General features: G+C 33.7%; 1 protein-coding gene across 3 annotated transcripts in view; it reads left to right on the top strand.

Annotated features, from left to right (window-relative positions):
* DIP2 (disco-interacting protein 2) overlaps nucleotides 1–15,457 on the top strand; it is a 69,089-nt gene that overhangs the window by 16,381 nt on the left and 37,251 nt on the right. The gene's annotated exons all lie outside the window — the stretch shown is intronic.

Here is a 15,457-nt window from a genome sequence, read left to right as displayed (position 1 = left end):
AATCACTTCACAATATTGCCAAAATTATACGCCGCTAACCATTTTGCCTGAACTAATCTAATTTACCTTTAATGACCCGCGAGTACTGGCTTCGCTTCCAAATTCGATGAATATAGGAACATAGTCGGTGACGTCAGGTGTCAGGCGTAAGGTCCCCAGTACTTACGAGTCCAAGGTTGCGACGAAAACGTCGCTGGGGTCAAGTGTCAATTGGTCGACTTCGATGGATGCTGGACACTCGCGAAACTATCGAGACACTCACTCTTTGCTTGGCCCGATTTTCAAACAAGGGTCAAACGGAGGGGCCATCGTGAATCTGATTCTAGATTGTTTGAATATAGAACGCGAGTACGTCGAACTATCCTTAAATTTATCACTTTCGAAATACTTCATATACTTTTAAAGTAATGGTTAGTGAATTTGAATCGCTCCGTTACCTAAAATTATTTTAATGAGATTGACCTCCAGTTAATGCGCGGTCTAAACAATCCGGCAAATTTAATGTAATAACCTTGTCCAGCGTCTATCGAATGTTATTATTTATTGTTTTTTCATGTGCCCCCCTGTAAACCCTTTTAGTTATTTTTGTTATGTGTAATGGTTTAGTTAGCTGGTGACCCAACACGCACCTCAACCACACTTTATCACCATGGTACCATAACGACGTAATAGCACGTAATAATAACTACACTAAATACTTGGCACGAACGAAACCAGCTTTTGCTTGCGGTGCAACGTTGTAAAAAAACAGTTAATGTAAAAAGTAACCTTGGCCCGAGATGAATCGTGATAAGGTGTTGATTATAGCCACCGTATAGGCATGCCCAACGCCTGATGTAGTCATCCCCATTTAGCTCTAAATGCATGATTATATCGATCAATCACAGACATACAACACGAGTCAAGTATGGTTTTGGCTGTATAAATATTTTACAACAATCATATCTTTGAAACGAAACATGTAATTGCTTATTCGTTATGTTTAACTCTTGCAATATAAAAACAAAATTATGTTAAAAAAGTAGTAGAAAACAAAGTCAATATATTATGTTGAATTATTATTCAGAGTATAATTGAGTTACGAAAGGTAATAACTAATAATTCCAAGCATCAAATGTAAAAAGTAAAATATTCGTTCGTGATCAGTTTTAATAAGTGACTAATATTAAAACTGTACATACGAACGCTTACAATGTTTGACTGCTGTTAGGTAAGTCACGACTTCTCTTATATTTACTCTATGAACCAGGCGATGAAATAGAAATAAATAATTTGGAAAATCCAAAAGTGCACGCCTCATAATTTTTTTTAATAAATATTTATTAATTATTATTTTTGTTTATTTAATAACAATTAAACCACATCGAATCAGACCCTGAAAAATGAAAGGGTTCTATTCCTGAGCATACTCAAGCGTAAGAGAAAAAAAAAGACTCGATTAGTAAAGTATTTCGGTCGCTATCGTGTTAACAAGAAAAAGGATCCGCACATACAGACACACGGACGTCCAAGACAGAACTTTTTTAAACTGTTTTTTAACTAGTTTAAATAACAAAAATGACATCAAAAATATCATGAACGTTAAAAATAGTGTTTTTTCTTAATATGTGTGTGTATGTATTATCTTACAAGTGCAATGTATGATACATAAAGACATTTTAAGTTTGAAAAATCAGATGTTTTGCGCGAAGTGACAGTAGTACCCACCTCAACGCTTCGCTTATGAGGCGTGCAAAAATGAAATCGATACTTCTCTAAGCGAAAAGAATAGGTATTAGAAATGGCTAGACGTATCCTGTATCCAACAATAAATGAAGAATGCCGGTCCGCTTAAACTCTCGATTGAGATCGCTACTCTATGATGGAAGTTGCGATAACTTGGGTGGATTTTCTACAGTTAATTAGCAATAACTATTTACTGTTTCACAACCGTTATAAGCAGCTAATCGATCATTGTTATTTAAAAGCCTGAAAAAAATAATAATGAATTTGTTCGCGTGAAGTGATTAACGTAATATTTTTATTGTGATTCATTAAACATTTAAACAAGTCGTGGAGCGAACTTGCGGTTAACAATGAAATATTATGTTTGTTACCGCTACCAGTAGCTGTGAGGTACCTTTGGATCACTCTTGCTCATCGTTTCGGAACGATACGCTCGTCAGATTTTTTAATATTGTCTATCATTACGCACTGTACAATCGCAACATTGCATGATGTGAATAACAATTTAAACATAATACTGTTTACTATTTAAAAAATAATGGATCGTTATAGCATTGATGGCACAAAAAAGCGTATTAAAAAACGGATATTATGTATGATGCAACACAATTTTACACTACAATAGATTCTTGATTAAAAAATTATGATTTTTATAACATATTAATATTCCAATGACTAATATACGTAGAGTAGAGTAGGTACATGTATGTATTTTAATCCAGTGTCCAATTTGTCTGGTCCTCATACGGCATACCCGTAGCTATCGTATAGAGCTCGTTCTATTGCCGTGAACATTATTTATTAACTTTCGAAGAAGGAGTAGAGATGTTACGAGTATAAAGTATTTATAACTCCGTGTATTTATTTGTCTATTAGCTATGTCTATTCAATATACATATATGCCTGTTAAACTAATTAATTAAATTCAAACACTGAAAGTTGAACAATCGAGACGCTTATCTAGGTTTTTGTTCTTCCCATTGTAGAACTACATAATGATGTAAAATGTATACGCTATCAAAATTATTACAATGAAATCTATTTGAATGCGGCAACCTTGAAGTGCTGCTTCCAGTACACTGAGCAGACGTAAACATTGAAGTTAATACTCTTAAGAGAATGATATTTCATTCAAAATTATATTAATATTAAATTCACAAATACAATTTCAGCGTAAATATCAGTATGAAATGAAAGAAGCAAAGCAAAGATAGAAATTTAATGGATGGCGAGAAATCAAAAAGAAAAAAAGAATAGAAAGACAGGAAGCCCCAAGTTTAATAGCAATACAGTCCCTAGACACGAACAATGTTCTAAAATTACTCTGAAAGCAATATTAAGAAACATTATTTGACTTTTGGATATAATTTTCCGATCTTTGTATAAGGCGTAAAACTGAAAAAATATAGATAAAAATAATGTAGATGTTATTTTCTACTAAAAGACTCATTAGCAATCACTAATTAATTGGTCCTAAGTTAAAAGAAAGACGTACAGCGGTGCTAAGGTCCTTTTTCCAATATAGTATATTCTGTGGATAAGGGAAACACCGGCATGCGATTCACGGCTGGTATTGATCGCTTAGCTCTCGAAAACGGTAGGGCTTTGCCGAATATTTTTGGGCCTGCATTGCGTCACCTGATAACCGTCCTCACCTCGGCCCTTATCAGACGCGAGTTCAACGAACTCTTCTAACTACATTGGAGGTGTGCAATTGGGGTAAAGAAACTTGTATTTTCATTACAGCCTTTGAATTCTATTTATTTCTATGTTTTTTTTTTGTTTTTTTTTCTTTACGCTGTACCAACTAAGGCTAATCAGTTTGGTTTTTATTGTTTTGCTTTATTATTTTAAGCCATTATTATTTGAACGACATATCGACATTTGACCCTTGGAAAGTTCCTAATAGCGAATAAAGAGGCGCAACAATGATTGGTCAGCAGTTAGGTTTATAAGGTGTTACATATTACACAGCAGGAGGGCATCCGCCTCGCGGGCCGAGAGGCGACGGCGGCAGCAGTCGGCAGCACACAAGGAACCGCCGAACTCACCGCCGAGTGACGCACAATGAGAAGAGATACCATTCAGGTATCCACGTGAGCCGTTCACTAGGAAGTAGCCACCACACTACACAATACATGCAACGCTCACTTCTACACACTACCCACTACACACGCACACATGCACGGTTTTATTAACTCGAAATCAATAGTTGAAATTGAATAGTTTATTGAAATGTAAAATACACTCACTATTAATGAAAAAGCAATAACGTCGCTTAACAGTGTACAACAGTAATTATTGGGGATTAAATATAAGCTAACTCAATTTTAAACATGTTCGATTTTAATCTCGTCGTAGTTATTATTTCCAGACATAGATAACAGTTTGTTAGATCTCCTTAATTAATATGGTAGTCGGTCCAGACGGGTGGCAAAGAACTAGTCGCTTGACGACGACTTGAATATACCTATAATATACATATAAACACACACATATTTACACACACACAGGTTAAGCAAATAAACATCGCATTTAATAAACAGTCAATATTTATCTAACTCTATAAACATTCATGAGAGTATGTAATTTAAATATTTTAAACGCAAAATATGTACAATGTACCTGCCGTTTACATGTTAACATTTTACGAAAGTTAGCACCATAAAGCAATTTAGTCTTTTCCAAACCTAAGTTCCAAACATTGTCGTCGATTGTTAAATTCGCGGGTGTCTAAAAAGTAAGCATAAGGGGCAAATTCATCGTGTGATATTGAAGCTCGGTGTGTTTAAAAATATTTGCTCCACGCGCTCGCCTCAAGCGGTCAGCACTTCTATAAAAAGAAACACATACATCAAAACAAGCTCCATGTTTTGAATTGCTGCCCATAAAAAATTAATTACTTTCACATAGAAATTCCGTGCAACTTTTACAATATTTAGAGAGACGATAATATACAAATTACAAACATTATTTTTTCCTACGTAAAGTGAAATGTGTAAAATTTAAATATGAATTGAAATTGTGTGTCGTATTTGATAACTTGTTGCAGCTAAACGAATATAGGTCATGCGTCGATCTAAAAGAGTACATCGTAATGTGTTCGTACTTCGTAGACATTGTTTCGTAACAATTGCGATCGTTCTGAGATACCATTTCGGTAGTCGCGTATACACCCAGTCGTTAAAATTATCGATTTTATTAGTATCACATTTCGTATAATAAACATATCTTCGACGAACAATATCTTATCTTCAAAATTGGTACAATATAATTAAAGATTGACTCATAAAATCGCGCCTACTACAAATATGTAAGTGCAGAATCACAAATGAAGTATTCAGTAGCGTGTGTTGACCTCACGCAGTCATACATGCTTTGTTAAATTGAAACTAGACTTAGAGCTGGTTTTATCGCATACCGCGAACAATGCGATAGATAGTACTCCTCAACGAACCTGAACTGGAAGGCCATTGTTTACCTTTTTTTTACTTAATTATACAATGACGTATGAGTTTTAATAGTGTCGTTTCATTTTACCCTTGGCTCAATTATATGTAATTTGTGCGTATTCCATGACGGTATATTAGCTACGATAATAAGTAAACATGTATAGAAAGATAATTCAATAACGTTGTAAAAAAATACTAGTTCTTATTTATCTATAATATAGATAGAAACAAACGGCTGTTAGTTGTTCTGAAAATATAGTGTGCGCGATTTCTCCAATAATATTATAATTGATCGTAGCTAATGGACGAGACAAATAAATGACGGGGTCGACCGCTTCTACTCATATTACAAGCTCATCACTCGTATAGTTTTTGTCCACCACATAAGTATGTCAGTGGGCCGTGGTACAAAACACCTGACAACAATTGCTGACGTAAAGTTTAACGTAAGAGCGAGCGCGCACGAGCAACTTAGTTGCTCGGCAACTATTTTGTCTCTGTCGCTGTCTCCTCGCAAAGTTTTGAACGATGCGCTCACGAAAGCGACAGCAACGCAACTTTTTCTTTAAAATTTTCTGCATTTATCAACATGGATTTCGAAGAAACGGTTGTGGTCTGTGCTCTTGTCCCGCATAGTTCCCAATCTCGTTGGATTTCCGGGATAAAACCTATCCTATGTGTTAATCCAAGTTACCCTCTATATGTGTGCTAAATTTCATTGTAATCGGTTCAGTAGTTTATGCGTGAAAACTAAAAACCATACATATGTAACTACAAACCTTTCCTCTATAATATTAGTATAGATATGTAATCGTAATTGCAAAAAGTAAAGTAGTTTTTATTTAATACTTTTTAGTGTATTTTTCAACACGAATCAAACGAGCTCAAACTCGATAAAGTTGAGTCAATATATTACTAAGTTCCTATGGCCACCTTCCGATTCCATCATCAAATCAGCTCTATCTCATAATAATGTTTCATCGCTATCCAATTTACATGCGTATACAAAATTTCAGCTCAATCGGTTACTTGGAAATGAATCAAAGTTACTTGCTACATTTCAATTAAGTCATCGAGACCAGACAAAAATGCTCATAAAATAAAAACTACTGGGCTTATCCGAATAAAATTTATGGGACCAATTCCACACCATTCCGCATCAAAAAAAAAAAAGAATCACGTAAACCGGTTCAGAAACCTCGGAGTAATCGGTGTACATACATAAAAAAAATATACCGGCCGAATTGATAACCTCCTCTTTTTTTTGAAGTCGGTTAAAACTTAAAACTACTGTGTACGAGAATAAATACGTTGACATAAATACGTATTATCGCTACGCCGGTTACGCGGCAACTGGCCGGGCGGCCGTCGACAGGCAACATTTTTGTCGCCGTGCGCGCACTTGCATTGAAACCAATAAAGTCCGGTCGCGGAGCAGGAAGAATTTCGTACATTAACCTGTTATTACCTGTCGGCTGTCACTGTCACTCCCTTGTAAAAATAATGTGTCTTGCTCGCACAGGTGCAATGACCGCCGTCCTTAGGGATTGTAAACCTTTAACCTGAGAGCGTAAGGTTTGTGTTTGCTTGATTGGTGTCAGGTGTTCAATTATGATTTTGTGAATTCAAAATTTATAAGAATAAACCTCAAACTCTTTATGTCCAATCAAAATCCGCCTAAGTCGAAATCGCGTGTTAGACTAACGTATTTCTGTAATATTGTACTGTATAGTAAATTATTTTTTGAAAAATAAGGTCATAAAGAAGTTTCACTTCTTATGTATAATAACACACACTTTTTTTATATAATATATCGTTGTTATTGAAATAGTTAAAATGTAACTAGCTAATAAGTATTGTAAATGAATAAAGGACATTTATTTAATAAATTAGTAAAAAACATTTTCTCCTCCAAATATTTCATGTAAACTGCACTTCATTCAAAAATGTTTGTGACCACTGTCAGTAGGTAAAGAGGTCATTGTACGAAATTCTTTCTGCTCCGCGACCGGACTTTAGATAGGGCGACAGTTGCGTCGCGGGCTTGTCTCCGAACCCGCGGACAAAAAAGTCTCCCGGGAGTTGCGTCGCTACGTGCGCGCACTTTCATACTAGCCCATGGGCGGAGAGACAAAATAGTTGCGGAGACAAAATAGTTGCGGAGACAAAGTTGCTCGTGCGCGCTAGCTCTAAGGAAAACAAAGTCACAAATCACAATGGATTCTGGCATTTCGTTGAAAATTTCACACTTGAATTTCTCTTTTTTATGAGATTACCTAACAATCATTTATTTGGCTGGTCAATAAAAAGAGCAAATAATATACTTACTCCAAAAAAAAACGTTACGCAATAAAACTCAAGCGTATTTAGTTAAATTTTTTGTCGCACAAATTTTGAAATATGGTGTCTTATATTAATAACAATTAACGGACTATATTTCATTCGATAAGTTATTAAAATTTATTAACGGCAGTAATGTTTATCTTTGTTGTCTCGCTCGCTTGTAATTTACATAAAATATTTATAAGCTTGCTAGTGGGATTGTTCGTTGTAAGCACGTTTCGTAAATCAATACCCACAAGACACTTCACAACAATTGGTGCGGATGGGTGTTACCCAACTTTAAAGAAATCGGGTTAAAGGTTTCAATTGATGCTGTATTACACTTGACACAAGGTTAAAGGATTTCTCTTTTATATTTTACTTATACATTCATAAAAACTAAATTTTTCTCAACCAAAGAACCTACTTATGTAATATTTTTCAAAGATAGATATTTTTAACCATTTCGATTAGAAAAATAACAATTATTAAATGCGAATATTGTAGGCCATTTTAAATGAAGTTATTGGCATAAGTACAAGTTATCTGCGGTTATTATAATGTTAGCGACGGTTTTCCATCAACGCACATTGGCAGCGGTTTCACGGATAAAGCGATGCGGGCTTTACTAACAACAATTTGCTTTTAAACGTTGCATTTAAAATTCAACCGGTCGTTTAGCCGCCATTCCCTTTTGACCTTCCCTTCCCGCTAAAGCTATTTGGATCCTCGGACCTGTAACATTTCGCAAGTATCTATTGTTGGAACACTAATTGATATTTAAGACTGAAATTAAACGAGAAACGGTTATAACCGGGGAGATTATTCGTCGAAATCGATATAACAATGCGAAAATTATTGTCTATTGCCTCGTATTTAATGATAATGCAAAGCGTAATTACCTACATCATGTGGGCAAATAAATGTAAACATGGTGTATGCAAGGTGTATGTACATCGATGAATACGAGTGCATACGCATGGGCCGGTAATTGCAACTGATTAATATCTTCATGCGTCTATTGGAGTGCCAGCACGGAATCACGCCGAATATATCTCATTACGGTAGTTGTTCGCTGTAATTTTACATCGGGGTAGGCACGTGAGATTGATAATGTACAAAGCTATGTTAGAATTGTGATGTTGAGAAATGGAGCGAATTGCAGCACGCGAAATTATTGTAGGCGATATACAAACGATTCCTGTTTGAAAAATGCAACTGTTCCTCGGACGCTATTGTACGGTGCTGTGCCGAAAGCCGGCTGCTACCTTTATGGAGTTACGTATAAAAATGCGGAAGTTGCCTAATGCGACGTGTGCGCCGGACACCTGTGCCTTAAATATTTTAAGTGAAACAAATATTATTAAACACAGCCGAAATCATGTTTAACAAGAAGTTGAAACACACTTTTGCCGTTACTAAATTATCCAAAATTATTTTCAACTTTAGAATAGAATCGTCGTAAGTATACGACAACATATCCCAAATATATCTACAACAACCTGTTTACTTTAAAACATTACATAATTAGAACCTGTGATTAGAACGGACATACCTAATACATATTATTTATCTCCATTAACGCAAAACATTTTTCTCACACATTTCATCATTATTTTTCCAATTGAAAACATGCTCTTATAGGTCAAATTTCTTTTCAAATACTCACTACACTATAGTGAACATAATCCACGTCTCTTGTAGGACAGCTATATTACTCCCGACTTTAATAGAAAGATCGAAGCATATTTTAATTGATCCACCATTCATTCCACTATTTTCGATTATATTGGTGAATCAAAATGTTGGGATTTCGTGTGAAGAGTATAAAGTACCTACATATTGCATAAGAATTCACTCGATTAATTATTCCGACACTCGCAAACACAAAAGTGGTGGCTACTTCCAATCCGACGGTTCTCTCCAACCTTGTATGCGATTCAATCACGTAGTCGTGCTGGGCTGTTATTTCATTTAAAACATTTTAGACATTGAATTTTTTCTGCTTTTGTTATATTTAATCGCTCTAGCATGACTATTCTTGAGTGTAGGGCGACGTAGAGATTTCATTGGCAGACCTTGTCCAGAGGGAGCGAAGATACGATTCATTGATAGTTTCGTTTTACGTGTATGGGCTCAAATATTTGGTTGTGAATATTTCACGCTGATTTTGAGTTTGACACGCGAATTCATAGCATCATTAGATACACGTTATATGATATTGATACTCGAACGCTTCTAGTTCGTTTGTATCGAGATTCGAGATCCAAGAATGGTATGTACATATTTTGAAAATATGAATGTTTATGTGAAATAATAGCTAACGCTAAATGCACGTGGCGCTCTGTCTGGACAAATAAAAACAATGGTTTTAGATTACATAACAACAGGTAGTCTGGGTTAACGAATCAGCAAATCTATTGCTGATCCAACAATTATGATGTGTTTGAGCTACTTTCTAGTGAAATAAGTTTTTATTAAGCTTTTGTTATTAATTATTATTAGTAGCTAGTAGCTAATGTAGATTAGACCACACGCTTGTAGTATTTTTTAATGTTCCGTAGATTAGACTTTTATGCTACTGCTTTGATTTGTATTTAGATGGATTAATATTTTTTCATTAATGGTATTTTTAATGACAAATGCTATTTTATAAATTTTATAAAATGCTTGTAATACTATACCTATATCATTTAACAATGCTTTTAAAATAATTCCATACGAACTGTAATACCTTGATTCTAGGAAATTCTATTTTAGATGTAACATTATGTTCCACATTGTAATCCTCTTACTGGAATTCGTTAGAAAGAAAGAAAGATTTGCTCTTATGAAAATTGAAATTCAACATCCGTAGATGTAAAATATTATGATCATTCAGTTACCATATTATGGCCTAATGTTTCGCGGGTAGTAACGAAGTTTATTACTATTCTTTTCATATGAATAGTAAATCGTGATTTCCAAATTTTCCTATTTGTGAATCATAGGTATGTTACGTAAATAAAACATGTTTCCTTGCAATAAGTGAAAAACATTCATGTTTTTACTCATATTCCGGCTATTGAGCATGCTTACGATTTACACGTTCAAATATTTCCAAGGCTAGTCTGTAAATTTAAAAATAAATAACCGTAGAACTAACTCTCCGAGCGAGTGTTTGAATAGCAACTTTACTAGTGGGGTTGTATCACAAAGGAATAAAGAAGCGAGTATACCATATTTCTAAAATGCGTACCGTTCGTTATTCAATAACTTTTTAACTGAAGCAATATAATTCGAGCATTTCTCTGTACGGTGTAGATAACATTGATTTATTTGTCTTCGACTTAATAAAGGAGTCTTTTATATAGCCCTCATGTATGAGTCAGCGCAATAATTGTCGCAATTGCTGCAAACAATGAACTAGGTACTGTTATGTCAAAAGTAGCCTTATTATATTTAAACACGTGAGTAATAGATACATATTTGGAACCAATGCAAGGACCACTGGCTTTTTAGTTAATTAAAAATGTATAAACTATAAATAAGTAATATAAATTCCGATACTGAAAGTTTTTCAATAAAGCAGTAGAGTTCGATCGCTAAAATTCGTAGAGTAAGTAAGTATGTTTTAGTGAACCTTCTACATAAAAAAAATAAATCTTTTAAATAATTGAACCAGACATAATAGGTAATTAATTCTAGTAAATAATTTAACATTTTATTAAAACCGTAAAGAACAAATTAACTACAATTGTTTCACGGAAATGCAGTTTGGTGGTAATGTTAGTTGTTACGTGCCTACAATCAATAACAAACGTCAATCCTGACAACGGCTCCTATTCGTATTAATTTAGGTAAAGTGACGACAATATTCAGCGCAATGACTAATAGTTACCTAGAATACGATTGTACTTAAAGCACCAAGAGTTGTTCTTCTATACTAATATTATAAAGAGGAAAGGTTTGTATGTATGTATGTATGTATGTATGTATGGTTTTCACGCATAAACTACTGGACCGATTTTGATGAAATTTGGCACAGACAATCTTTAGACCCTAAGAAAGAACATAGGCTACCTTTTATTGCGAAATATGTACCACGGGCGAAGCCGGGGCGGACCGCTAGTAGTAAATATAAATATTTTTCAGAAAATACTAAAACATAATTTATCTTTTAAAATGTTGATTGCAGGAAAATAAATAAATTTCATAAAATATTTATCTTTTAATAAATTTAATAATATTATACCTACCTCACTTTTATATAAAATTCAAGCAATGAAAATTCTACGGAGTGATTACGGACGAACTCTTTCACAAAGGAAACGATTAAATGCATCGTGCATTTAGTCTACCTTATCCAAAAGGATATTATTAATAATAATAATTAGAAACGAAGGCAAATATCTAAGTGATGGATTAATAATTTCCGCGAATTAATTTAACTAATTAATTAAAATTAGTTATAAAAATTTCATTAAAACAAGGATACAGTTCAAAGTATAGGATAACTAATAACTATATATAATATTATATACAAGAAAGCATTGAAAGCGGTACACAGTATCCAATATTAAATTATTCATAGATTTTACAACTGAAATCTTTACTTTGGCGTTATAATTTGGTGTCATGTCAGGTGACGGCGTGAGGTTATGTAAATATAGGTCTTAACAACGCAGCCATGTTTATTCTTGCGTTAAGTTTTCGTCCTGTATGGATCATACAAGTCATTATTTTCGACTAAAATTTTAGGCATTGTACCTTGATGCTTTGCTTTACTGAAGCACGGCTCGTAACGATGTAGTAGTAGGAAATCCTAAGTGATAATGGCGTTTACTATTCTCTATAACTCTCTCTACATTTAGAAATTAAAGACTTTTTAACGGATTTTAAACGCGATTTATTCATTATATTATTTTCCCGACGTTTCGAACACTTTACAGCGAGCGTGGTCACGGAGAGAGTCTCCCGTCGGGGAGAGTAAAAAGTCTTTAATTTCTAAATGTATAATACTCGCGTAAAATCAAACACTAGAAAATACTTCTCTCTCTACATCTTTAACTATATAGAAGATTTTATTATTATTTATTACCCAATATTGTATATTGTATCTATTATTTGTCGATACAAAATTGCCTTGTGAAGAAATTGACACGCCACAAAGATACTTTAACCGATTGAAGGAACCCATATAAATGGTACAGCGCCTTCTCAAAAAGTTACAGAACCCTTTTTCGAGACTCAGTCCAGTCGAACAGATATGTAGAAATTAAACGTCGGTATTTTATGATAGTTCCACTGTCTGTTCAATGCCCGCTCTGTAAGACACCCGGCGTCTAAAACATCCTTAGCTGAAACTCTAATGTCATTGACTTTACTCTTTGCCCTTATAGAAACGTTTTTAACTTTGAATCGTTCGAGTGTTCTATTTATTACCTTTTTAATAGTCTATTGTTTACATATAATTTTTTGTTTTTCTTTAATCATAATCGTGGATTTTTCAAGCGATTAGTACAAGTTTTCTGTTAGTACGAATATTAAATTTAGCATTACGATCCACCAAAACCATTAATTAATCCACTAGTAGCTTTAAAGAATATAATTATTAGGTACTAAATAAGTACAATATTTAATACATTACTAAATTAAACTCATTCAAATAAAAACATTTTTAATATGAAACACTGTATTAAAAGAACGAATGCAATGCAGTCATAATCAAATCTTAATTATTTCTATAATTATATCGAATAGCGACTCTTCTATTTGATAAATCGAAGTTTTATTTAACGCTCTAGGTGAATAAGCTTTGGCTAGACTAAAGTTAGTTCATACAATATCGATTGTTTTATATTTACAATGAGCCTAAAGATGTTCCGTATTCACCGTACTTTTATCATATTAAATTATGACTTCAGGTTCAAAACAAGTGCATATAGACTACAAGCCCGCATAGGAAAAAAATATGGGTCAATTGAACCACCAGGGGACATATCTAGAAGATAGAAGAGCACAAAATAATAAGATTCATCACTATGCCGTCACTTGTAAGCTGTCCAACTGAGTGCAGATGAGAATTCAAAAGTACAGGTAGACTCGGTAAATTTTGGTCATATATTTTTGTACGGCATTCTTAACCATCGATAGATCCATTAAAAATAATAAGAAACCGCTCAGTGCCGTACAAAAATGGTGGTCCACAAAGTCGGAATTTTTATTTAATTTCCGAGAGTTGCCGGGGGTAAATTTGGTCATTTGACCATGTACGGCACCTGTGTCATACTATTTCTATACTGCTTTTAATCCATTATTCCGCAACGCCGTACAAAAATCATGGGGACAAGGGGAAAAAATCGAGAGTTGCAATCCCCTCTCTTTCACCACTCCAGGGGGTCATTTGACTAAGTACGGCTTCGGTTCCAAAACATTATCTAGCACTCAAAAGTACTATTAGAAGCAATGCCGTCAAAAAATAATTGTTCTTTTAAATGTATACCAATAATCATCTTAATTTCATCGAATTCTTGATATAAAGAGCTGTAAGGTCATTTGACCCTGTACGGGAACTTTTTTTTAACATGATATTGTAAAATTCAATTGTTGTATAGTATTGCCGTTCAAAAGAAACCGTTCTAAAAAAAGTTATAAAGAAATGCAAAAACTGAAATTTTGTAAAAGTTTAAACATCGTAGATTAATGAAATATAATAGTTTTCTACACTTAATTCGTTGTTTTAAATAGTATTAACATAGATTACTTTTGAATTCTCATCTGCACTCAGTTGGACAGCTTACAAGTGACGGCATAGTGATGAATCTTATTATTTTATGCTCTTCTATCGTTCTAGATATGTCCCCAGGTGGTTCAATTGACCTATATTTTTTTCCTATGCGGGCTTGTAGTCTAATAGCATGTTAAAAGTTCTTCAATAGTCAGTAGGAAGTATAGTTTAGCTAAATCATGTTTTTATAATGCCCATTGAATTTATTGTGCTCATAGGTATTAAAATATTATCATTGTAACTACAAAGGTATATTAAATTAAATGGAATCGAATGTACATCAGCAATATTTAATCTTATACAATCGGCTTATATAGAATGTTGAAGAATCAATCGATACAAATAAATCTGCATTCAAGAAAATTCTACTAAAATTTTTCTGTAAAATGTACTATAGACCGGACTCTCAGTGGAGTTTCGTTTACAAAAATCGCGGACCTAAATCTGACTTCTGATATATATTGTATAGATCCCAGACATCCTATAGACAGATGTTGCCAACCAGTTTTGTGGTCCCCCTGCCCGCACCCCGGTAATTAAATATGGCATACAAAGAAAAAAATAAAAATTTCCAAAACATGCCGTGTGGGGTATCAAATGAAAGAGCTTATTGAGTAGATCACGAATATATAGCATACTATATACATTTCTTACACTTTCTCTAAGATTTTTTAGAAAATTTACGAAAATGGTCCATTTTTGAGATAACTTTAAACCACTATAGATTGAAAACTCATGAATATATTTTTTAAATTATTATTTTAAATAATTAAAAATAGTCCATTGTTTACGATTCAATATTTCGTACAGTGAAATAGTTGCATGGGGGAGTGGGGGGAGCATTGAAAGATGGCGAGTATATTTTCAAGTTCATATAGTATATAGTTATTTTCATCAAATCCACCACATAGCTCACTTATATTATATTACGAACTATTGAATCATAAACAATGGACTATTGTTAATTATTTAAAATTATAATTTAAAAAATATATTCATGAGTTTTCAATCTATAGTGGTTTAAAGTTAACTCAAAAATGGACCATTTTCGTAAATTTTCTAAAAAATCTTAGAGAAAGTGTAAGAAATGTATATAGTATGCTATATATTCGTGATCTACTCAATAAGCTCTTTCATTTGATACCCCACACGGCATGTTTTGGAAATTTTTATTTTTTTCTTTGTATGC

The sequence above is a fragment of the Colias philodice genome, chromosome 1 (assembly GCF_061535455.1).
Source record: "Colias philodice isolate Cphi_HAF_F1 chromosome 1, ilColPhil1 Martin Lab GWU primary, whole genome shotgun sequence".
NCBI lineage: Eukaryota > Metazoa > Arthropoda > Insecta > Lepidoptera > Pieridae > Colias > Colias philodice.
This window is presented reverse-complemented; position numbering and strand designations above follow the sequence as displayed.